The 23,067-nt window shown below is 42.5% G+C and overlaps 1 protein-coding gene across 6 annotated transcripts in view; it reads left to right on the top strand.

Annotated features, from left to right (window-relative positions):
- Nucleotides 1–2,255: 2,255 nt before the first annotated feature.
- The window catches only part of NDEL1 (nudE neurodevelopment protein 1 like 1), a 356,432-nt gene continuing 335,620 nt past the window's right edge, over nucleotides 2,256–23,067 (top strand). For 3 of the 6 annotated variants that reach the window (XM_069654597.1, XM_069654600.1, XM_069654595.1), the window contains exon 1: nucleotides 2,256–2,390. The gene's annotated coding sequence lies outside the window, so the exon portion shown is untranslated. Of the gene's footprint in view, nucleotides 2,391–20,973; nucleotides 21,066–23,067 lie in introns of all 6 variants that reach the window. The other 3 variants (XM_069654599.1, XM_069654596.1, XM_069654598.1) reach the window with 2 other exon arrangements.

The raw sequence follows: 23,067 nt of genomic DNA, 5'->3' as shown, positions 1-23,067 counted from the left end.
ATAGATGTGTGGGAGTTTAAATTCTCACTTCATATTCCTTTTCACCTTTCTGCTTTTTACATAGAGCAGAACACTCAGAAACCCACTACCACAGGTTGCCTTAGAGGGTTACACCTAAAGGCTAGGAAACCAGCTATTCGTGTGCAGGGTGCTCCCAACAAAACATGCATTTACCACACATTCAGCAAAGACCTGCACACCCAAGGAACATTCTCTTGTGACTAAAATGAGCCAGCAATTCGGCTTTAAAGAGTTGCCCTCATATGGCGCACTCTGATCCTATTTTACTTATGCAACTCCAAGAGTGATAACCGCAACCCTCCTCCACAACGAGCACCTATTGAGTATCCCTGGGAGTATATATAATGATGAGAAACTAATGTGGAAACAGAGAAGTTTTGATTCTGGAATTTTCAGCCCTTCCTATGACTATTATGCCTCAGGTGAGCTCCCCCCCTTGCCCATACAAGTGACCAGTTCCAATCACTAAGGGATATCTTAAAACCATCTTGTAACTGACTAAACTGCTTCTTCTCTACCTCATTCCTCTAATACTGGTCGGAGATGCAATGAAAAGTCAGGCTTTACAAAAGCCTGAAGTTCTCGCATGTACGCGACAGCTTCAGGCTTTATAAAAAAAAAGCCTTGCCATGTGTTGTGGCGTGACCCTTCAATGTGTATTGCCCCTTTAAGGGGATGTGTCCCTCCCACGTGTATTGCCCTTTTAAGATGGGCCATAACAAGGAGCCCTTCAGGCACATGCAACAAAACGGCTGCAGACTCCAAGATGGAATGACCGGAGTGCCTGTATCATTTCAGGCCTGCAGGCCCACACCGTGTATGCATGGGCCTGCAGTTCATGTTGCCATCAGGGCCGGCCTTAGGGGCAGCAGCGCCCTGGAGGGATTGGTGCCCCTGCCTTCCCCGTGCGCCCCTGGTCAACAGGGGGCATGGCCACGGAGTGAATATTTTTTTAAACCTCCTCGCTCCTGCGAGATGGCAATTCTATGAATAGGGTGCATTAGCACCCTATTGTTCCTAAAAGCGCTCTGCTGCCGCTGGCGCATTGCCTAACAATGAGGTGCCTGCCGCCACTACGCCAGCACAGGGGAGCCCTTGAAAGACTCCCCAGAGCTGGTGTGGCGGGGGGGCTAAGGTGCCTTTTGTTGGTGAAGGAGCCCGCGGCAGTGGGGCGCTTTTGGTGACAATCGGGTGAGCACCCGATTGACATTGAATGCGCCTGCCTGCTGCACCTTCTCCCGCTACGCCAGTTCGGGGGAGCCCTTGAAAGACTCCCCCGAGCTGGTGTGGCGGGGGCTAATGGCGCCCTGGGCGGTCGCCCGGCTCGCCTCCCCCCCCTATGGCCGGGGATGGTTGCCATGGGGCCGTCCTGCCAGCAAAGCAGCCCGGGTCTGCATGTGCTCGGGTAAGGCCTGCCATGCCCATCCAAGACAGGGTGTCCCCCTGGCAACTCCCTTCCGATGTGCTGGTGTCTCATAGCACCCATAGGGGGCCGGTGCGATGTCCATGGCTGGCCCACATAACACATAATATGCCCAGGAACGGGCACCATTTTTCAGCTGTTAACATCTTATGACCAGTTAGTACCAGAACAGAAGTGTCTGGAAAATGCCTGGAAATGTGGCTTGCATGCCTACACAAAAGCCCAAACTGTCTTTCACAGTGCTTGTTGTCTCTCGCATCACAATCGCCCACAAACCCATCATGGTTATACTTAGAACTATAGTCATCGTAAATCTTTATTAACTGTTTAAAAGGAAAGACATGTGAGTCTAATGTGTGTGATTCGTCCTTTGTAAAACAGACTAAACAATACATCGTAACGTCTGCATTTAGCTGTCGCATTGGGGATAATTTGGTTTCATTGTAGATATACTTGAGGCAATCGTAATATCTGGGCGCTTACCTTTTGCTATTTCAAAGAGATTAGATGGACGTATTTTTTCACTCAGATACAATTATACTTCACCTATTGCGCGCAGCTTTGGGCGATTTTAGGCAAGAGTTAAAGGACACGCGTGCGCATTGCAACACCCAATCGCAACACCCTGCGCATCGCAACACCCACGCCCCATCGAAGCTGACGCTCGTTGGAGAGCTGTAGTTCACGCACTTCTCCGCCGTTGCCCCGCCTAACAAATGGCGACTCCGCCCTCTTATGGCGTCAGAGCTGGACGCCTTACCCCCTCTCTCCCGTCGCCTGACGTCACCGCACCAGCCGACCGGAAACCAACGTCTGCCGGTGCCACCTCCTCAACCTACAGAAGCAGCTGCCGCTTGTTGCCCCTGGTTTGACAGGGTGTGCCGGGTGAAGTGGCCATGTCCCGCTGACTGAAGCTGAGGCAAGGGAGAGGCCCGCATAGGAGCAGGTAAAGTAGGGGCGAACGAGAGGGCTAATCGACAACGCAGCCTGCGGGGGTTCTTCTGTGACTGGAAGCAGTTGTCTCTGTGACGCGCCTAGCACGGCGCGAGCACCTATTAACCGTCAGAGCAGCCGTAGAGCGCTGTTCTAAAGAGCTTGAGGTGAAGGGTGGGTGGGTGTGGTTGCCGCGCGCGCGCTGCACCTCTGACAGCTGAGCGAACTCCCACTGGGGGCTCGCGCAGCTGTCAGATGAGCGCTAGTTGCACGCCCCCTCCCAAAGGGGCGCAATAGAGCTTGCTTCACGCTGCTGACTACGTGTCACGGGAAGGGGCGGGCCTATTTAGGGTGAGGGGCTGGTAAGTCCACGACAGTAGGAATCTCGGCGTGAGCTGTCTGATTTAGAGACCATACATACACACACAACGTTGCACGAACACCGCCCACAGTAGCATGCCAGCCAAAGCAGGAGGAATGCCGGCCATATGATTTGACAAAAAAGCCTGACACACTAAGTTGGAGGCGTGGCAATAGATGTTATGCTGTAGAGCGAGACCGCATAAGTGCGAATCGTTTCCGCATTTGTTGATCGCATGCTTATCAAATCGTTAGATCGGGGTTAGCGTTAAAACTAAGTGTAAGTTGCAACATAATAAAAAGAGAGCTTTAAGTGGACGCTTAGTTGAGTAATGATGAGGACTTCGTCAATGACGGTGGTGTTTCACCTCACCAACTCTGTGTTTCGGAGGGCTATTAGCCCCAATAATACCTCTTTAAAATGCAGTCAATGCAAGGACTTGCGATTGGTTTCTTTTAAAATGTGAACATTCTTAGGAACATGAGATTTTCCACCTTCACAATCACGGAGGTACCGTTCTCTAACAGACACTGGGAAACTTATGGATCCCTCTACTGATAACAAACAAGGTCTTACCTGGGTTATTGGATGGTACCCACTCGGGAGGCTCTACAGTTACGACACAGCAGCTTCCCGAACAGACCGCACGCAGATCAGGACGGGGAACCTAACCCCCTGACTTTAAGACAAATATAGAAGCACTGCAGGATGTCAACAATGTTAGCACAGAGAATACAAGAACATGCACATCGTGAAATATACAAGGCCGTGACCTTTTAACTAGACTTAAAACAAGGATGGAAACATTAAGAATATCCCAGATCTAACCAATGAAGGACTAGAAGATTTTTTATTTACAAACTGCCTTGGAAAAAGTCCAGCGTGCAAAACCTTTTGCCTATAAGCGTTGGCAGCACACGAAACCAGCATGCCAGGATGTTAGTTGCAAAGTTACTAACACACTGCAATGCGTGATGTAATGAAGCAAAATTTACACACACATGAACAATATATAAACCGACTGACGTGGAGTTTTTATGACGTGCTGATAACGGGAATATTCTTGCATACTCTTTACTATAAGGTTGTTCGCATTTCCCAGTCGTAAGCAGCACTCCATACTGATCAGTAGGACACAAAATAAGCAAATTACACATGTAGGTAGGTGCTGGCAAGCACAGCTTAACTAACAAACACAGAATCTTGCTACAGTTACAATTAAGGTTACTTGTTCCTTACCATTGACAACACTCACCCGCATATCCCGTAGAAGGATTAATTTATAGGATTATCTAGGCCGGCATGACTGATTTCATGCCCCCTGATAATCAGCCCAAAACCACAATTCCAGGCACTAAATGGTGTGTTTATCAAAGTTCGAAATGTATTTAAAAGAATAGTTATATTTAAACCAAGGTAGTTATGTCTTACCTATCCTGGTTCATTAGCTGTTTCCTAAGTATATGTGAGCCTGTGCTTGGAATGCTTGTATTATAGTGTTCCATCTAGAATATTTTGGTGTGAGTGCGAAGGTTCTCCCTGTTCAGTTGGAAAATGAGCTGAACAGAGGGGGGACCGGTGGATGCTTCTCTCCCTTATGTACTTATCCTGCCTGTAACTTATTACCTGTGACTTATGTACCACAAACCCACTAAAGTCTCTTAATCCAACCTGGTCTCCTGGCTCATCATTACAACCCCTCAACTTGCGTTGTAACACTGGCGACAAGTATTTTGGTGATTGAGGTGTACCTGGGGCTGAAAAGCAGCAAGAAAGGACAGACAAGAAGCAAACCTGTGCCAGAAGAATATGGTGCACAGGAAGTTGCCCACCATAAAGGAGTGAGGAACCGGAAGCATCCACCGGCCCCCTCCACCACCCCGCCCCCCGGACCCAAGGTGAGCGCGCCCCATGTCCTGCATGACTGATTAGTGAGGGACATTTATAGTGATTTTGGGGGGCAGCGCTGCTCACTTTCATTTGTTCTGCATCTGCCACAGCAATGGCTTCTTAATATATGAAGGCATAGGCGCATTTTTAGTTTGGCGCTTCACAAGAAGTCAATGGCGTGTTATTGGCAGAGCAAGGGGTCGGGGGAACAAAAGAGAGACTCTGCTTATCAGCAGTGCAAGTGGCTCCAGCGATAATGCGCATAGAAGTAGCCGGGCATTTGACATCACGCCCACGTTCATAAGACTTTTACAAGCTGCGTTTGAACATGCTGTAAAAAGGAGCGGCTGCAAGTCATATTAACACTGAGTAGGAGTTACAGGCGCAGCTGGATTGACTGTTCATTACCTTCGGCATTACTGGAACGTTACATGTACTGCAATGACTGGAGGATGCATTTCAAGGCTATCAAAATGAAAGCGGCAGGCATTTATTTTCTATTAGCATTTCCATTTTGTCTGATCGGATCTTCAGGAAAGTGTTTCTGCCTTTCGATTTTCTTGAAAGTGTAATGTGCGAACTCAAAATGTTTTGCCTTATGTACATTGCAATTTGTTTTTGTGACATTGCCATTTTATTGAGCTGATATTTAAGAGTTAAAAAGCAACATGCAATGTACCCATGCAACGTTTCTTTATATTGTAAATGCAAAGGCCATCACATGCTAAAATGTTGTTTGGAAAATGAAAATGAAGGCAAAGCATCACTTTGGGAATGTGATATATGAAAACATGGATCACATTTTGCAGGCTTTGTGGTGTAGTTTTTATGGTTTGTTATATGGCATTCTATAACATGCTTCTGGGAAAGGAGTTTCCTGTTTTTTGTGCCAATAGCATTGGCAGGAGTGTTGATTTACAGTGGCCATGTGCTGTGGGTCTCTTTATTGGTGTGAATATAGTTATTGGTGTGTGCCAAACTGTAAGCATGAGTGTTACCCAAGGGTGGGCAATTGAATTATTTTTTGGAGCCATATGGTGGCTATGTGCCAATGAGTAGTGTTTTATTATGGTGCCAATGTGTTTTGTTTGAAGTGTTTTAGTAATTGCATTGGACCTAAAGTTATGGTGCCAATGTTGGTTATTGGCAAGTTTTAATTGGAAATGGCTATGGCACCAATGTTTTTAGCAGGTTTTAAGTGGTAATGGAATGGAATTAATGCAACCAAAAGAAATGGCAGGTAATAAAATGTATAGTGTAGTTTGCAGTAACTAACCCACAGTTACATATCAACAAAGACTCTGCAGGCATAACATTTTGAACTTTTATTGCGGCGCACCTAATTTTCGGATTATAAAAATTTGTTATGCTGAATTCGTCTTGTTGTTTTTGTGTGGATATTGTGAGTGCCATAGAACTACTGCATTTCTTTGATATGTTCACTTTGACAATGTTTTTATTAACCTAACAATTTTTCCACAGGTATATGTCAAAACTGAACTTTGCAAGCATGATTTTTGGGACTCGCTATGGTGGTGTAACTTAAAACGTTTTATATTCCCAAATTTTTCAAGCTGAATTCGTTCATTAGTTTATTTAACAAACTGTGTAGGTTATTAATAAGTCAGCTGTGTGATTGTGGTTGTGTGAACGTCTGTTTGCCAGTATGAGAGCATGGTTTGCTCATTGTCTAGTAATAGGTTAGTTCCTTGACCTTTAAGCATGCCTATGTTTAATATGCTTAGTTGTGGCGAGCATTCTCTTGTTCAGGTAGGGAATTTCATATAGGTTCAAATGTTAATGTGCTCAGTGGTGAGCATTGGTGTTTCAAGGTTAGTAGCTAGGTTACAGACCTGGTTTTATGTTGGCACATTTTTGTGTCAATGTTAGTTAATGATTGATCATTTGGTTGGGTATCAACATTGGTGCTATTTGTCACCGTTAATGTGGTTGGTGCTCAGCAGGATGTTATGTGGAGGCTATTTGTGTCTCTAAATGATATGCATTAGGCAGATAGAGGGTATTAACCCTGTAGTTTCTTTCAAGAAGCTTTTGATGTTGGAGAATGTTGTAACAGGGTTAATGATATGATGTAGGTGGTCATGTTTGTTTATTAGATTGTGGGCTGGTTCCCTGTAGCTGAGTTCCATAAATGGCCATTATGGTTCTGGCGAGTGTCTTGTAGTGGATTAGCTATTTTTAGCTATATCATGGAATTGGAAGGGAATAGCATATGACTATTAGTGGTTTGCTGGATGGCATATGGAAGGATAGTTTTTTTTAGATATATTGTCCATTTATGACTTTTCCTTCTGTTTCCTTCCTTCATTGTATTGTCATGTAAGGGGGAAGATGTGTTATGTCTTACCTATCCTGGTTCATTAGCTGTTTCCTAAAGTATATGTGAGCCTGTGCTTGGAATGCTTGTATTATAGTGTTCCATCTAGAATGTTTTGGTGTGAGTGCCAAGGTTCTCCCTGTTCAGTTGGAAAATGAGCTGAACAGAGGGGGGACCGGTGGATGCTTCTCTCCCTTATGTACTTATCCTGCCTGTAACTTATTACCTGTGACTTATGTACCACAAACCCACTAAAGTCTCTTAACCCAACCTGGTCTCCTGGCTCATCATTACAACCCCTCAACTTGCGTTGTAACAGTAGTCCCCAGCTTTGTACCCAGGAAATCACTATAATGTTATGAACTCAAAAATAATCAGCAATACAAATTTTCCTGGCCTTCATGGATCTCACTATTGGTTCCCACGTAAGCACTTAACCCTGCCCTTTCATATTATCTATAGTCCTGTCCATTCAAAGGTAAGGGACTGCAGGGGTTTACCTTGTGCACGATTTTCAGTGAATAGAATGAGTTCTGTTCATTCTGGTTACGCAACATCTAATTCATTACTAGACTCGCAACAGATGCTTATAGCATGATATCACAGAAAATAGTGTCATGGCTATGGTCTGTGCGATTCTGTCTGCGTGAGTCAAGGATTCTATATAATAGTGCTTAAAACTTAGAAAAAGCCTGCATCAAAGTTTCACCAAAATGCACTCAGTTTTCTAAAGAACTGTGCCTCAATGCAAAAATGCATTGGATTTTGAGGAAATTACATCTCCTTGAGACTCACTTTAAATGGGAGACACAGGTACTTTTAAATAACGCTGCGCCTGAGTCTTTGTCAACTGAGCATTGAATTTATTATATATATTATTAATAATTTTCGTTTGTTGTGCTGTTTAGAGTTGCAAGGCTGACAATGATTTATCTCCGTTAACATTAAGGAGTTTCTAATTGGTGTGTGCATGTAGACTTTTAAACACTCGATGGGCGTTGATTAGATGTGTGTTGTACTTCATAAATAAAGTGGTCAAGATATGCCATTTTTAGAAATATTTTTATTGCAAGAGTTTTTTTCTTTCACGTCATTCTTCTCCCTGACATGCATGTGGCACTCATGGCTGGCAGAAGTAGTTGGGACACAATTCTTGTGCATTGGAAGAACTGACTTTTGTTAGACCCTCCACCTTTGCATCTGTTGCAAACGATACTTATTTGTTGCATAATTATTCAGTAACACACGTGTGATTCTTCCATTAAATTCCGGCATAACAGAAAGATTTATAAAACTGGTGACTAAGAAATGATGTGTAGGGTTGATGTGGCAAGTGACTTTATGATGGGCTAGTAGCTTAGAACTTTACATGTTTTGCTTTGAGCATTCAAAGTGTTGATTAACAGTTCTTTGTTGGTTTGAAGATTACCCTTTTCTCTGTTCTAGGAAACATTTCTAGTCTCAGTCGATGTGAACATTTAATGTAGCATGCTACACTGCTAGGCATAAAGTCACTCTCATGCTCGTGGTTAGTGCAAACTTTGAGGCCTGTTAAACATTGCTGTGGTGTGTTTTACAGTTTCTCAAGACACAAGTTATTGGAGTTCTTAACATTATAAATGTTCAGTTTTCTTTCAAGGTAGCCAAACGCAGTCAGAGAGAAAGGATGTCGGGAAGGCGTGGTGCTCTTTAGAATTTTATTCACTCATTCATTGCCTAAATCCCATGTTGATTCCGATGGATGTTCCATCTGCTACCTCCTTAATTCAGCTTGTGGTGCAATACAAATGTCTGAAGTGTGTCTTCAGCCACTTAATTTATAAGCAATGCCTCCCTACAACTAGTTTATACTTAAAACATAAAATACTGTGTTCGCTTATTGAGACACACTGCTTTATGCTACAGTACTGATCGTGCGTGGGCAGCTGGGCAAGCCATGTTGATGATCTCTTCCTGCAATTCCATTTGATTTTCCGTTTGCTAGTAGCGTTTGTCCAACACATCCCACAGCACAACGTTCAGTACCGCATCTCTATCAAAAGCTAGAATTGCTCCCTTATGTTTTTGCTACAAATTCTGTTTTTATGAAGGAAAAAAAGGATTTCAGTCAAGGACAGAAGCAGCACCTTAAGAAGATCAGCGTTAACTTCTCATGAAATGGTATTATCCAAACGTATTGATGCTAGTAGGTCCTGGGTCTTTCGTGTGGTTGTTGTATGGATGTAGAGACCATGTTTAAGGTTTCGTGCTTAATTGAACTAATATCACTGTTCCTTTTCCTAATTTTACCAAATTTCTGCATGTGTTCATCAGTCTCGTTTTGCCACATCAAACCACATAATTTAGTAGAGAGGAAATACTTGGCAAGTGGCAATGGAAGCAACAAAGGGGCCACACCGTAACCAGTCCTTGCTTTTCAACCAGTAACATTTGCTTTATGCGGCTTGTAGATTGGTTGTCCTCTTCTTCTCGGCACCTATTCCCAGCATGTAAAGCACTGTTTACAGAACAGCCAGGTCTGGTTATGGGCGTTGCCCGATGGGGGAACGCTTGCCAGACAACAACTTGGAAATATGTTGTTTTTGTTTTCATAATACAGTGCTAATCGTATCGCTATTTCACATACATTTGGAATTGTGATATATTGAATGAGGCTGTTCTGTTCTTTCAACATACTTTTTCCCTTGTACACTAAAAAAATCACAGCTCTGTTTATACACTTGTAACCATGCCTGTTTCGTATACACGAGGTGATCCTGTCATTGAATAACTTTTCAAGGCAAAGGTTATTCGACTGCTGTAGAATTCGAGTTCCCATATTTGTTTTTCCAATTCGTTTGCTGCTTTTCTGTGGCACTCAAACAATTCTTCCCTCTCCTTCCACCCCTGCCACTTTTCGTTCTCTATTTCCACCTTTCTCACCTTAACTGCTGTCTCCTTCCTCCTCCCTTCACCTATATGTTTAGTTTTCCACTCGAGGTCTTCATGTGAGAAGAAACGATTTTCTGATTGATAAAAATCTCGCTGCTTTTCTGACATGTTTTGTTTCTTTACGTTTCACTATTATGTTCATGGCTCCACAAAAAGCAGGGCCCTACAAATCAAGTTGCAAGCTATTGGCCACCCAAAAGTCACTTGCCACCTCAATTCTATACATTCACAACATTCCTTACTTGCCAAGCGTCAAATATCACTAGCCAATTGCCATGACGAGTGCACATTATGCACCCTGTAAGTTATTGGTTTTGGGGTGCATAACTGCAATGAGAGCCTGGTATGTCCATTGTGGTCGGATTTATACATTTCAGCAATCTGTAACACTGCTTACACTTTGCTTCTAAATCTGAGGCAACACTGGCTTTTGGAGCGAGTCACTGGCAGACAAGATCTTGCAACTGATTCTGAATTATTTTTTGAAGTCTTTAGAATGTCTCCCTTCTTCTTCTAATGCGAATTCTGTTTGTTTGCAAAAAAAAGTATTCAGAGTTCACCCAAGAACACAAGCATCAATTTAATAATATCAGTGTTAACTGCTGTTGAAACCTTCCGCATACACGCTTAATAAGTGCTCGTAGCTCCTGGATAAATGTGTCTAGCTGCTGTATGTTTGTGGAACATATTAACGTTTTACTCTGAACTACATTGTTTGCAATAAAGCAGTATCGTATTTTACCAGAATGTGATGCCACCTAATTTTGTAGAGTAAATATATGGCCAGTGACCATCAAATCTGCCAAACTGTCTGCCTTTGGTCATGTTAGAGATTTTCAGCGAACATCTCTTTGGGACTTTTTTTGCCATCGTAAGTAGTATGTACTTACAGATGCCTTATGCATGTACTTAAGAGATCTGTTCCTGTCTGAAGTTAATCAGCTTTGATTGCATCCTGTACATGCAGGAGGTGGATACCATGAGTTATATTGGCTTGAATAATAGTGACACATGCACAGATATGCTATATAATATAATAATCTGTTGAAGGGGGAACATATGTGTAGATATATTGGGCTACATTTCGGGTTCTAGTAAGCAAGTCAGGGCTTGAAAAAAGTGCCTTCACCCACCATGCCAGCTCAGGGGAGACCTTGAAAGACTCCCCCCGAGCTAGCCTGGGGCTAATGGTGCCCCATGCGGTCGCCTGGGCAGCCCTGCGCAGTGGCTGGCCTTGGTTGGAGGGACTTCCAGACTGTCCCCTCTCCCATACCTGTGCCACTAAATATCTTGCGGCAGCCAGCTCTGCCGAACATTGCACAGACACATTGCGGGCAGAGACACGAGATGCTGATGTTGCTGGCAGGGCTCGTGGCTACACTGGGGCTGTGCAGGCAGGGCCGTAAACCATACTCTGATGGCAAGGCTGTGCACTTCTTATTTTGGTTCCAGCAGTGACTGCACACCACTGGATGTCAAACAGTGTTTGAAAGTGGCAAGGTCCCTTCCAAACAGAACAGCAGATGCCACTTTTCTTCTTTGTACCCCCCTCATCGTCGTCCACTCTGGAAGAAAAATCCAGGGGTACTGAGAATCTAGGGATACTGATATCCGAGGGCACTATGTAACGAAGGAGGTCACATTGGAAATCATTTTGAAGAGCAAATGGACATGAAGAGGGCCTACGAAGGCTTGCAAAGGGCAGATAAGTTTCAGACAAAACCTAAGTCTGTGGAATCCAAAATTCAATCTTTCAAAGTTTTTAAGGCATTCTATCAAGCAGGCAGGCAACCCCTGTCATCAGTCCAAGCCTGCCCACACCAACACCTTCAAAACCTGCACCAGGCACGGCTGTGGCACCTTCCACTTCTCTCGCCTGCTCCTGACTAGCTCCCAGGGTTGGATGTCTCGGTGGGTGGACGTCTAGCCTACATTTGAAAAATGTGGGTGGCAGAAGTGACAGATCTTTGGGCAGTCTCTGTGGTGAAGGAGGGTTACAGAATGGGCATCCATTCTATCCTGCCGCTGTCTTAAGAATTTGAGACGCCACTAACCAGACAAGCAAAGAGCTCTGTTGATGGGCATCAGCTTCCTTCTCCAAAAGCATGCCATAAAGGAGGTCGCGTAGTTAAGGCTTCTTTTCAATAAGTTTTTTGGTAAGAAAGCCTATAAGAGAGTTGTCCCGTGTGGAACTGAAGGACAAACTAATTCATTAGGACCATTTAGTTCATAAGGACTGCCTCTGATCTTTTCCATGATGAGCCAGGGCGTAATTTGTGGGCCACAGATATGCAGAACGCATCTCTCCCGATGGAGACCCTTGTACTTTAATACAGCTACTCAGCTCTTTATTAGATCTTGGAGTTCTGGAATAGGTCCAAGACTTGCAGCAGTATGAATATTTTAGCTCTTAAGAAAGGAAGCACCGGGCAGCAAAACAGACAAACCTTACTTACAGGATCGCAGAAACCGGAGAAGTATACTACACATCTCATTTTAACCTTTGACAGCCAAAGCTTTGGCTATCAGATGTATATTACAAAGACATTGGAAGATTTTGCTGGCTGACAATGATCTATCCAGTAATTTGAAGACCAATCCAAATCTCAGTTTTAGAAGAAATTGTTCAATCAAAGATACACTGGTGCATAGTTGTATGGCACATGAAGAAAAGAGATCTAGAATGCGGCTGATGGTGCAGAGAAAGGTTTTTTTTCGAAATGTATTGGGTGCAAAATCTGCAAAAAAAAATGTACGTCGTTTGAACATCCTATGCTGGGCCATAGAATCACGATAGTTGACAAAGTTACGTGTGAAACAGACTATGTGGTATGTCTTGGTATGTTCGTGTCGGAAGTGGTATTGGCAGCACGAAGTGCAAGTTAAAAATACGCATTCAACAGCACTTAGGAGCATTTATGAATAACGACTCCAATTACCCCATGGTCAAACATTTTGCGGAGTTCCATTATGAGAACATGGAGAGTTTGTTTCTTTGGAATCCTTAGGATTGAAATTGGACAACGTGGGGTAGATGGAGAACACATGCTCAGACAAAAAGAAACCAGATGCATTTTAGATTTTTATAGTAAATATCCCAACAGACACAATATTGACTAAGAACTATACACCTTTCTAGGACAATAGATTGGAATATATAACTCTCTAGCTGCCATGCCACGTTTCTTTCTTCATTTCGGTTGTAATTTCAGCATCTCTATTTTTGCTCCTACTATATGTGCAGTGCTGTACATACTGCATCTGGTTGGATCGTCCTGTAACAATGTTCTTTTTGGGTGGTTGCTTTGCGCACCTACTTTCCTGGAAATAGAATTAGATGTTTTATTTCTCACTTTTGCTAGTATGATTTGGGGGTTGGACGGGACTTTGCATAGTTTGTTCAATGTGCAGGATTTTGTGTCTTAAGACCGTGTTATAGTTCGATATATATTCCATAGTGCATTGCACACAGCACTTTATTGATGTATAATATCAGAAAAATAATTCAGCGGCTATGCATTATGCACCTTAAATAGATGCATGTATATGGCTAACTGAACATAGCACCTTACTTGATAAACATGATTGCTGCTGGACATCATGTGCCTCACATTGGTGAATTAGGTATATGGAGACACCGCTGGTTTATGACCTCTACATAGCATTTGATTGATAATTCAAATTGTGACTAAGCAATTTGCATTTTTTTGATTTGTAACCTGTGGTGTATTTTACATGGCACATTATTGATTGTCAATATTGATGATGTAGGATTATGCCATAATCATAGTGCTGATCTGAAAATTCAAATTGTTATGGATGTGTTTCCGGTTCTAAGTGGATGCACATTTTTTTGCGTATTGCATATGTCACTTTATTGATGATCAACATCGAAAATATGATTGCTGTGAAGTTAATGTTTACATTGAAGTGCAATGCACATGGCACTTTCTTTGTGAATAATAGAAAGAATACAATCATTGCTATGCACTAATGGTAATCAATTACAGCCAAATGCACACAGCAATTTGAGCATTATGCACTTTAAGCAGACATATAAATTACAGCCCAACACACGCATCCTATAAATACTGTTGTAGTAAGAGAGAGAGTGCCTTGATGGGTCAGTTATACAAATGGAAAATATTTATAGCAGGATTAAGAACATGGCAGTCCATACTATGAAACATCAGACACAATGTGACACATACATGTCGTATAGGTTGTTAATAATTAATGTGCTCAGCATTATACTGTCATGGGTAATTTATATGACGGAGACTATGGGAAAACGCATTACATGTTGGAACAGTGGTCCCGAGGTAAACGGCACATGATAGAGCGCAACCGCTGCAAGATGGCTGATGAATGTAATTGGAGGAATTGGTCCTCTTTTCTTCGCACCACGTCCAACACCTGCTATTTGAATGAGCACATGTGATTTGGCTAATTGTTGTGAACAAGCGGCGAGCTACCCGCGAAATGCTGCTGAATGTTCGGGTGAATATACTATGGGAATGCCACACAAAACTTTGATAGCTTTTTAAACAGATTGCTGTGATGTCGATGTGAAGAACAAATAAAGGAAGTTGGTCTTAACTGATTTGTTTCCTGATTGCACATGGAAATTAAGCGGAAATATATCTCCCTTTACTGCATTTCTGTGTAGTGTATCTGTATATCAAACACACCCTCACCATACCGCTTGAAGCAAAGCACTCCATCCCAAAAGTATAGTGCTAAAATATAACTTTTATTTCATAAAAAAACATTAAAAGACAATCAGCATGGACTTATAGAATGGATCTGGGGTCCATAGCAGTAGTACTAGTGCCACGCGTTCCGTCCCAACTCGGGGACTTCTTCAGGCTAAATGTTACAACCAAAGCCTTACGAGCCGTTTATTTAAAACAAAACAGGAAATTAAGACAAACTTGTTCCGATCATATGATCAGTCTACATTGGTCCTCTTAGATTCTACAGAGTGGCGGCCATATTGTACTAATCATATTGTACCTGCTTATACTCTTTTAACTTTAATATATCACAAATAAACTTTCATTTGTCTTTTTTTGTCCCATATCATTGCCATTTCAAACGTTTATTTTTAAAAACATTATTTGGCTCCAAGATAAAATATCTGATTAGTAACTAAACAAACCTATGCATTGTATCATGCATGGCTACAGTACGATGCCCACAACTTCGGAGACAACAGAAATAATCGGGAGCGCCTTTGTATTTCTACAATCCACAAGGTCTATCGTGAGTTGTTTGTTCTGCCCAAGTGGGCGTGTTTACTAGTATCAAACTGTTAAATCACTCAATCCTATATGTGAATGCTTTCCTAGGAATCTTTACGTCTCTATTCCAAAAAACCCATGTTAATAGCATATCTGCTCATTTGTTATACCCATCATGATATTTCACAATTAAACATTGTTTCCAAATACCAGTTCCTACATGAATGGTTTACAACTGTAAGTGCACATTCTACATTCGTTATTGAACGTTCGGCCCTAGTGGGGTTTCTTCAATAAAATAATGCAATAATGAAACAGTTTCCTGAACATATACAAAACATACTGTATTATTCAAGTCAACCAACTTTTAAAGTGACCCGTGCTACTGTACAACCTCTAGATAAAGTGCAAGTGCATGTTTAAGTAGTTACATTATTACAACTACATTCAGGGGATTGTCCAATTCAATCGATTCCCTTTCAGAAGTATGAAATACCTTCTGTTCCATCACAACTCTATCTAAAGTGTTAATGTATGCTAAAACCAGTTCCAAATCTATGTATTGCACATTTCCCATTCTGGTACTATACATATTCCTGAAAAAGTGCAAGTGCATTTTCAAGTAATTCAAATATTTCTATTAATTCCAGGGTTCATCTTAGACCATCAATCCCCTTATGGGATGAGATTGCCTCTCTACTCCATAACTACTCCGACTCAAGTGCTGCTGCATGTAACTCGGTTAACGATACATAATTTACATTAAATCTCAACAAAGCATTCTATTTCAATGACCAACATTTCGATTTAAAATTATGTATAAAATACCATAAAGACAGTATCAACTCGTGCATCAAAGCCCACCAAAGACTAAACTGCTGCACAACATAGCCGTCTTTGCTCTTTCCATATTAGCTCCACGGCTTTCTGTGGCGGCTGTAATCGACCCCTCGCCCCTGATTCACGATACATCAATAACTTCCGAGCCTTTCCATTTTACTAATGAGCGGCATTCAACCAGTGATTCACCTTCCTCTCACCATCAAATGCACGGTAACATACTTGCCACACTAGTCGCGATGACTATACTTACAAGTTGGTCTATGCCTACTCTGCTGATGCTATTAGGCTTGCCCAGTCCACTGATTGCACTTACTCACGCTAAGGTTTGACTTGCCTAGTCTATTGATCTTATGAGGTGTGCATATTCGATTGATCGCCTATGCCAATGTCGGATTAGCCTATTTTGCCAAATTTATTAGGCCTGCCTTCTCCACTGACTGTACATATTCTGACTACTTGCACATGCCGGATCAGCCTATTCACCTGATTTGTTTTAGGCCTGTCCACTCCACTGATTGCACCTACCTATGCCAATGTCGGATTAGCCTATTCTGCCACATTTATTAGGCCTGCCTTCTCCATTGACTGTACATATTCTGACCACTTTCACATGCTGGACTAGCCTATTCTGGAGATAATATTAGGTCTGCCTACCCCATTGATTCCACTTGCCTATGCTAACCACGAAACATATCCAGTATGTTTACCACAGCCCATGACTTTAGCGCCCCAGGTACACTACTCGCACTTAATATCTTATTGTGCTCTGCTAGGCTCTCCACCCCCTACCATCGAGATCCCCTAAGCTTGACCAACCTAACTAGACACCTTATCCAACCTTACCCAACCTAGCATCTCTACATTGAGTTTACTCCTAAGCAATCCCTGTAATACAGGCATTAGGAATGCTAGACTCCAATCTAGATTAACCAAACTATTTGAATCCCTTGCCAGATCTTTGCCCATCTCCAATCGGAAAATGTATTATCCTATCAGCCAAAATATCACGGGCGCCAACCCCTCCTTTAATAGTTCACCTATCCATGTTACCTCCAAGCACTGTACTGCCCCTCAACCCAAGATAGCAGATTCTGTAACTTCACACATCTGCCACAGTTCTCCCTACCACTCTGCTTAAGGGGGCTTTAATAAATGCCAGGTCACTGGTAGCACATGCCACAGAGATTGACTCGATTTTGGCAGAAAACCTCGACTTTCTCGCCATCACCGAGACATGATTGCATGATGCAGCAGGCCCCGTACTCTCGTTAGAAGTTCCTGACGGCTTTACTATCCTAAGACGGGCGCGAGGTGGAGGCACCACCATCATCTTCAAATCCAGCCTATCCATGAGACTTGAACCTTCCTGAGACATCCAATCTTTTGAAGTTCTCACAGCCAAACTACCACTAATCATCTCCCAGACCCTCACTATGCATCTGATTTACAGAACCCCTGACCCCATTGGGACCTTTTGAGGAGGATATCTATTCTATACTCTCTAACAACCTCAAAACTACATCGCAATTACTACTTCTAGGCGATCTCAACCTGGGCTTCAATGACGCACTAGATAAACCTGCCACTTCAACATCCTGTCCGAACTTGGCCAGACCCAAAGAATTAATGCACCTACTCATAATAAACTGATCACATAATAAACTGATCACAACTGCGTCGCCAATATCACCTCCATCTCCCCACAACTTTGGACGGACCACTCCCTCCTGTCATTCACACTCACTACACCAGGCCCCCCTCCTCCTAGTCACTCCCTCTGCCCCACCCACCTTAACCAGGAACAAAAAGAATATCACTGTGGATAGACTCATTCCTGCTATTCTCCCTACCCTTAATTCTCTTTCAGACAGCACCAATCCCATTACGCTTGTTGATGAGTATAATAAAATCATGTCAACCTCACTAGACATCATTGCCCGGCTTAAATTGAGACCAAGTAAGCCCAAAACCCATCAGAACAAGTGGTTCACCCCACATCTGAAAAACGTACGACAAAAAAAAAAGAAACTGTGAGGCCTCCTGGAGACTACTCCCTTCAGAAGCAACAGAATTAAACTGACTAAGATCACATGCCAATACAAAAAGGAAATCTGCTTGGCCAAACGAGAATCCTACAACGACCGTATCTCTCAAGCTAATTCCAGCATGAAGGAATTATTCATAATCCTTAAAGGATTGGAGACCCCTAACCCTACGCCAGATACCTGCACCAAAGACAAAACTTGGTGCTCAGACATCCCACAGGCGCTTTCTAACAAAGTAACCACCCTCCAAAATAAAATAGCCCAAAAAAAGCATCCCTAAATTCGCTATGTCCTCCTAAAAATACTACCCCTGACATCTCCTCCACCCGCTTTAACTTTACTAAAACCTCCATCCTCGAGGTAGAATTTCCAGGGCCACCTCTGTCCAGCCCTGCTTATAAAGGATGCAGTGAGGGAACTTGCTCCCTTTTATCTCAAAACTTATCAAAGCCTCATTCGCGTCTGGCACCATCCCCACCAACCTCAAAGAATCATGGGTGCTCCCATTGTTAAAAAACAAACTCTAGACCCACTAATACCAACTAATTACCGGCCTAGCACAACAGTACCCTTTCTCTTAAAAATATTAGATAGGGTTGCATACCTTTTTAAATCCAGAAATACCTGTAACTACACCACCTTTTAGGAGCTTGACAATTGGGTTTCCGTCCCCAACACGGAAAAGAAACCGCCCTCATCGACCTGAAGGCCCAAGTCGATGAGGGATAAGGGGAAATCGGCCTCCTTCTCCTCAACCTCTTGGTTGCATTTGACCTCGTGGACCACAATGACCTATGCAGCCATCTAGACTCAGCCGCACACTTTTCCAAGGAGGCTATAGTCTGGATTGAGTCTTTTTTTGTAATGGGACCATGAGGGTCTTCTCTCCTTCAGCAGCGGCAGACCCTATTCCCATTACCTGTGTGGTGCCCCAAGGATCCTGCGTCCCTCCCACACTGTACAACATATTCACTAAGCCCCTTTCGACGATCTGGACCATCTTGGTATCACCTACACCAGCTACGCAGATGATCCTCAGATTCTTCTCCCACTTTCAGGGAATTACGTTAAGGATTTGGCCTTGGTGAATAGTGTTTACCTCATCATCCAGGCATGGATGGCAACTCACGGTCTATGCTTGAATGGTGATAAAACAGAGCTCATCATCCTGGGTACCCCCACCAACCTCAAAAAAACGAAGCCATGAATACTCCTCCTTCATAATTGATGGTAACCTCAAAGTGGCCAGTGAGGTAAAAACCCTAGGCTTTTACCTCAACTCTACTCTCTCCTTTACCAAACAAGTGAATGCTATGGCTTCTGCCACTGCTTACACTTGTAAACTTATTAGAACCGGCAAACCCTTTCTTTCTGATAATAGTTGCATCATCCTGGCCAGAGCCCTCATTCTCTCCTGCCTGGATTATTGCAACGCCCCTTACGTTGGTTCCAATAAATCGATCATCAGGAGAATCCAAACTCTCCAAAATAATGCCCTTGGAGCGGCCCTTAGCGTGGCTAGGAGAAATCATATATCTGAGATTAGGCGTCAAAACAACTAGCTCTCGACCCATGACAAAAGCCAGTTAAAAGCCGCCTCACTCACCCATAAAGCCCTGAATAACGCTGCTCATAGTTATCTCTCTGAGAGATTCCGCACTAACTGCCTCACCATTCCTAGATATAAGCTATCTAAGGTTGGAGGCAGTAGTTTCCCTGTCAAAGCGGCCCAGTTATGGAACGCCTTGCCGCCCTCACTCCAAGAAGATCAGTCTTACCAGAACCTTAGACTTAACTGCATCAACTGGCTGAAGTCTACAGATCATTCACACCACCTGCTACACTGACCGCCTGATGCTGCCATTAGGCTCTTACATAGCTCGCCCTGCTTGTGCGCTCATCTTTGTGTGTATTGGTTCATACTTGTTACCTGTACTGTTGTTCCATATCTGTTTGCCATGTGTAACTTATTTCTGTAAACCAAGCTGTGAATCTCCTGGTAACTTCCGCGCTTGATACCTTCGGGTCTGGTGCGCATTACAAATGAATAAACAAACAAATCTCTTTTCCTCATGAGGTTCTTTTCTACATTCATAAGGTTCCCTTGCAGATACTATGACTTCTCAGTCATCTAACAAGTGTACTGCAAGTTCTTCTCCTGCGATGACCATGGGGGTTTCTTAATATTGAACGTGATAGGTTTTGATTCTACTTTTCTCAAAATACGTCCTCTGTTCCCACTTCTCCTATGGATGGGTACATGTGCTAATGCCAAAAACGTCATCTGTGTGGCATCATTGGAATGTTTTTCTGCAAAATGTACTGCCAGTAGGTAGGTTACATCCTGGTTAAGTATGGCCCTATAATGCGGCACCATCCTCCATTTTAATTGACAAATCGTAGAGCCTATATACAGGAGTTTTCATGGACAAATTATGGCATACACTACAAACTGTCAGGCAGCTTATTGTACGTTTGATTTTCCAAATCTTACTCAGGTTATGTCCGTAGTGCAGTACACTTTTTTTTTCCAGCAAATTGACACATTTTGCAGTTATTGCATTTATAACAACTCAGGAGAGATCTTGTGGATTGTAAAAATACAAAGGAGCTGCCGCTTATTTCTGTTGTCTCCAAAGTTGCGGGAATTGTACCGTGGCCATGCATGATGCAATGCACAGGTTTGTTTAGCTACTAATCAGATATTTTCTCTTGGAGCCAAATGATGATGTTTCTAAATATAAATGTTTGAAATGGGAATGATATGGGACAAAAAAACAAATGAAAACAAAAAGTTTATTTGTGATATATTGAATTTAAGAGTATAAGTCAGTACAATACGATTACTATAATATGGCCGCCACTCTGTAGAATCTAAGAGGAACAATGTAGACTGATCACATGTTCGGAACGAGTTTGTCTTAATTTCCTGTTTCATTTTACAGCCTTTGGCTGAAACATTTAGCCTGAAGAAATCCCCGAGTTGGGACGGAACGTGTGGCGCTAGTACCACAGTTATGGAGCCCAGATACATTCTGTAAGTCATGCTGATTGTCTTTAAATGTTTTCTATGAAATAAGTTATATTTTAGCACTATACTTTTGAGATAGTGCTTTGCTTCAAGCGGTATGGTGAGGGTGTGTTTGATATACAGATTCACTACACAGAAATGCAGCAAAGACTAATAATTACCAGTTTTTTTTGACACATTTTGAGTTTGATGGTAGCCACCTCGCACATGCAGTATGAACATATTTAATTGGCTAATGGACTATTTGCGGAGTGGATTGGACTACGTTGTACGAAGATCGAACGAGCTATAGTTTACAGCCATTAGAAACACGTGGTCAGCACTTTCTGAGCCCATCTCCGGTCTGAGAACAGCAGAGATTAGGCGTGAGAAAGAATCCCTACCCTTAAGACAGGTTTTAATTATACCAGTCATAAGGGTGCAATCGGACTAGAGCGATTTTCTTAGTCTGAGTGTAAAACTAAGTATTTCAACTCTTTTGGAGTGATACTTGGAACAAGTCAGCATGGCAGAATTAATGGAGGCAGAGATTTGTGGCAGCAAAAGCTTTAAGATCGAGGTGAATAGTGCTGTACTGTGAAACTCTCCAAGATTTCTATTTGGCGATTCAACAATATTTACATTTAACAAAACATAGTACAGGTATGCATATATTTTAAAAGTATTATTCTCTTTTACGATGACCCATCTCATTCCTCATTCCGCAGAAAACTTAAAACTTGGCACCTTGCGCTGACTGTTTAACGCTTTCACCCTGCTGCAACTACTTCAGAGCACCTGTATACCTACCCTGACAATATGTTCCTTGAACCGACACTGAAAACTTCTTATACTGTAAATTGTATATTCAACCTGTATATATTATAAACTCTGTAAAAATGCACTTGCAGATAGAATGAATATATTGCATGTTTGCCTATGATAACAGTATTGCTTTCTACACTGCGTCTCCGGCGCCTAGATACCTGTGGGTTGGGAACGCTCTACAAATGCTAAATAAATAAAATAAATAACCAGTATATCAAATGCTATATATTGCAGCTTTCTGCACCTGGTCACATCAAGACATAAAATATGCAGCGTCACATAGCAATTTGCTATGCAATTGTCAGTGTGCTAATTAAATTGACACGTGTTTAGCAAAGTTAGCTACTTGTTACCCAGTTCAATGAAAGCACTGCTTGCCCTGAATACCTCTCTGGCTCTCGAGGCTTTTGCCACCCTCTTCTCTGTTCACTACAAGTTCAAAGGGGCAAATGGAGAGAGTGCAATAGTAATCGTCCCCTTCACTCTTAAGTGCCAAAGGGCTGTGTGGGAGTACTAGACAAGATTTTGTTTTGTTTTCAAACAATCGAAAACCAGAATCATTGATTAGCTAACTATATCCTCTTTGGCAAAGACCAGTTTGTTTAACTTTATTAAAACATTTCATTCCTAACAGTTTAAGTTGTTGCATAATGCATAACTACAGTATTGTGTCTGTAAAACACTACATTGTCTCCATGATTTACAGTAAAGTTTAGGTTAGTGTATCTAAATCTCAGAGTGTCTACTACTTTTTTGTTGGAACTTTCATCACATTGACGAGGGAACACTTGTAAATGTACATGATCCCATTGCAAACTGCTTTTAATGGCACATCTAGTTATGTGACCTGCTGGTTGCATTGAACTGTGCAACTGGTGCTCAAAGTATGAGGTTTTATACAAGTTACCCTTAAAGTGAGATGGCAGCAAACTACAATATTCCACCTAGTTTGACCAATTCGCTGCCTGCTATACCCTCTACTCTGATTAGTCTCTTAATTTCTTTCATCTAACATAATGAATACACAAGGCTAACTAGATGTTTATGCAAAAGAATGATCAATAGTTCCATCCAAACTGTATATCGACACATCTACTGCATTAAGACACACTGTAGTTGTCCACCAGAGATCACTTTGCTCTTTGATTATGATTGCATTATATATTAGCACCTGTGGGAGAGAGCTGGCCTAACTGTCCAG

Source organism: Ambystoma mexicanum, chromosome 3q, assembly GCF_040938575.1.
Source record: "Ambystoma mexicanum isolate Mex_15411 chromosome 3q, UKY_AmexF1_1, whole genome shotgun sequence".
NCBI lineage: Eukaryota > Metazoa > Chordata > Amphibia > Caudata > Ambystomatidae > Ambystoma > Ambystoma mexicanum.
Note: the sequence above shows the minus strand (reverse complement) of the source record. Positions and strands in the feature narration are given on the sequence as shown.